This window comes from Seriola dumerili, unplaced genomic scaffold, assembly GCF_002260705.1.
Source record: "Seriola dumerili isolate Sdu_G_001 unplaced genomic scaffold, Sdu_1.0 BDQW01000398.1, whole genome shotgun sequence".
Lineage (NCBI taxonomy): Eukaryota > Metazoa > Chordata > Actinopteri > Carangiformes > Carangidae > Seriola > Seriola dumerili.
In genome coordinates, this window is record NW_019174653.1 from 664,229 (window position 1) to 667,709 (window position 3,481).

Genomic DNA, 3,481 nt, shown 5'->3' on the forward strand with positions numbered 1-3,481 from the left:
GCCCGAAGTCCCCCCAGTCCAGGAGAGACCAGATTTATGAAGGGGAGGGGGAGGAGAGGGGAGGGGAGGGGAGGGGAGGAGGGGAGGAGTGAGGAGGGGAGGGGCGGTACACAAGACACCAAGATGAAGAACTGAGGTTCTTTAGTTCAGGAAAATATGAAAACCACAGAGGAGGGAGGGAAGGAAAGAAGGAGGGAGGGAAGGAGGGAAGGAAAGGAGGAAGGAAGACAACAGTAAGAATTCAATGATAACATGATCTGTTGATTCATGTCTCAGACCAGATCCAGGTCCAGGTCCAGGTCCAGATCCAGATCCAGGTCCAGATCCAGGTCCAGGTCCAGGTTCTGTCCTTGTGACAGTTCAGATCTGCAAGACAGAACTGAGTTTGGTCCAGCATGTCTGAGTCCAGTAAAAACCAGACTGGAACCAGACCTGGACCAAAGACGGGTCTCTGGATGTGGACCTGGTCTCCGGAGTCAGAGTCTAGCTGAGACTCTGAGGTTTAGACTGATGATACGTTTCCATAAAAACAGAGACACGTACAGATGAAGGGATGAGTCTGTCAGAGTTAGATCCAGGTCCAGGTCCAGGTCCAGGTCCAGGTCCAGGTCTCAGACTCTGATCAGATCTGTTTGATGTTGAAGGAAAGAGAAAAGATTGTGCTCCCTTTATGTGCCAGTGATAAAATCTGACATCTGGAACATTAAGTCAAGCTGTGCTGCGTTCAAGAGCATAAAACTGAAACGATAAACAAATACAAACATGGAAACTTCCTGAATGTGTTCACAGCTCTGACAGGTGACCTTAGGACACAGGTGAGTTCACTTCACCTGAGTGAAGAGGAAAAGAGACAGTAGCTACTGAAACATCATCCAGCTGTTTGTGTCTCTGCAGAGCTTCTGCAGAGCCAGGAAGGAGAGGAGGATGAAAACGTCAGACAAAAAAAACAGGATTCTGGAGGTTTCATCAGATTCAATCAGTAACTGGTCCAGACCGGTCCTGGTCCTGACTCATTTCATTTCTTGTTAAAGACCAGATTCTCCACAGGAGCTGGACTGTGAGAGACACGTGGGTGTGATGGACACTCAGAGACTCTGAGACTCAGAGACTCTGAGACTCTGAGACTCAGGGACTCAGAGACAACATGGGCTGAGGTCACATCTCGGACTCCTGGACAGAGACTCACTGGTTCTGACTCTGAATAAAGCCTCATTCAACAGGTCCTGGATCATGGACTTCTGAAGACACTGGACTGAGTTTAAGGACACGCGTGTCCAGACGGAGGCAGAGCCAGAGACAGACAACAGGGATCAGTGTTTACTGTGACTCACTGTCATCAGCTGCTGTTTAGCTTCAGTTTGACTGAGGGTGGAAAATGTGTTTCTAACATCCTGAACTCTGACACACACACACACACACACACACACACACACACGGACACACTCGTCCCTCCTGTCCATTCTGAGTGTGATGTCTCCTCATCTCCTATGCACTGATGGAGGAGGACAGGAGGACACACTGACAGCTGTCCTTCTGAAGACAACAGATGAAGATGATGGACCCTCCTCTTCCTCAGAGGTTAGAAGAATCCTGACTCCAGCCCACGACCACAGGTCCAGTCTTCAGAGAGACCACCCACTGAACATGAGCTCATCTGAAGGTCTGAGGCCTGAGACACTGAGAGAGGGAGGGGGGACTCATATGTGAGGGAGGATGGACTTCAGAAGAGGGAGGGGGGAATCAGTCCAGACTGAAGTCTGAGGTCTCTGAGGGAGACCTGGAGGTTTCAGACAGGACGACACAAACACGCAAATACAACACCACAAACTGCTGCTCAGCACCGCCATGTTAGTTATTGTGATGTTGTGGTTGTTTGTTTACACAGAGACAATCAGCTGATCACAGGTTTTCATTAGTTAACAGAGAGCAGCAGTGTCGTCACGTTTCCTTCTCAGAGCAGTACAAAAAACACATGATACAGGTTTTTACCCTCATTCTGGTTCTGAGTCCAGAAGACCAAAGACTACAGACCAAAGACTAAATACTAAAGACTACAGACTACAGACTACAGACTAAAGACCAAAGACTAAATACTAAAGACTACAGACTACAGACCAAAGACTAAAGACCACAGACTAAAGACTCCAGACCAAAGACTACAGACCAAAGACTAAAGACTACAGACTAAGACTAAAGACTACAGACTACAGACTAAAGACTAAAGACTGCAGACCAAAGACTAAATACTAAAGACTTCAGACTACAGACCAAAGACTACAGACCAAAGACTAAAGACCAAAGACTAAATACTAAAGACTACAGCCTACAGACTAAAGATCAAAGACTAAAGACCAAAGACTAAAGATAGATAGATAGATAGATAGATAGATAGATAGATAGATAGATAGATAGATAGATACTTAATTTATCCCTATGGGGAAATCCATGTGTCCATTAGCTCATTGTTGATAATGACAATAATAAAAACAGTTAATAACAAACGAACAATAATAATTAGATTAGTCCACTTCCTCTGGCTGAGCTGTTCTACAGCCTGATGGCAGTGAGAACAAAGGTTCTCCTGAACCTCTCTGTTCTGCAGCGCAGGGAGACGTTTGCTGCAGCTGTAGCTGCTTCTCTGTCCTGCCAGTATGTTGTGGAGAGGATGGTTGGTATTGTCCAAGATGGCCTCCATCTTACATTGCATGTGTCTCTCCACAACAGTCCTGAGTGAGTCCAGACTCCTGCAGCACAGACGCAGCCTCTTTGACCAGCTTGTCCAGTCTCTTTGTGTTCATGTCTGATAAAAGAGTACACTGGCCACCACTGGCTGATAAAACATGTGCAGCATTTCACTGCAGATGTCAAAGGACCTGAGCCTCCTGAGGAAAAAGAGCCGGCTCCACCCCTTCAGGTAGATGGCATCTGTGTAGAGGGACCAGTCCAGTTTACTGTCCAGGTGCACACCTAGGTATTTATAAGTGTGCACCACCTCAATGTCCTTCCCTCAAATATTGACTGGCTGAAGGGTCGGCCTAGACCTCCGAAAGGCCATGACCATCTCCTTGATCTCAGGTGTTCAGGCCATCATCAGATCTCTGTACTCCTCTTCCTGCCCGTTTCTGATAGGCGCCACAATAGCTGTGTCATCTGAATATTTCTGGATGTGGCAGGACTCAGAGTTGTATTTATAGTTGGCCGTATACAGGGTGAACCAGAACAGACCCCTGTGGAGCCCCAGTGCTGCTCATCACTGTCCCTGAGACACAGTTACCCATTCCTGACATACTGTGGTTGTCTTGTCAGGCAATCCACAATCCAGGATGTGAAGCAGGGATCCATCCCCATCCCTTCCAGCTTGTCTTTAAGAGTGGGGGATTGGATGGTGTTAAATGCACTCGAAAAATCAAGAACATAATCCTCATGTAACTACCTGGCTCATCCAAGTAAGAATGGGCTGGTGGAGCATGTAAAGGACGGC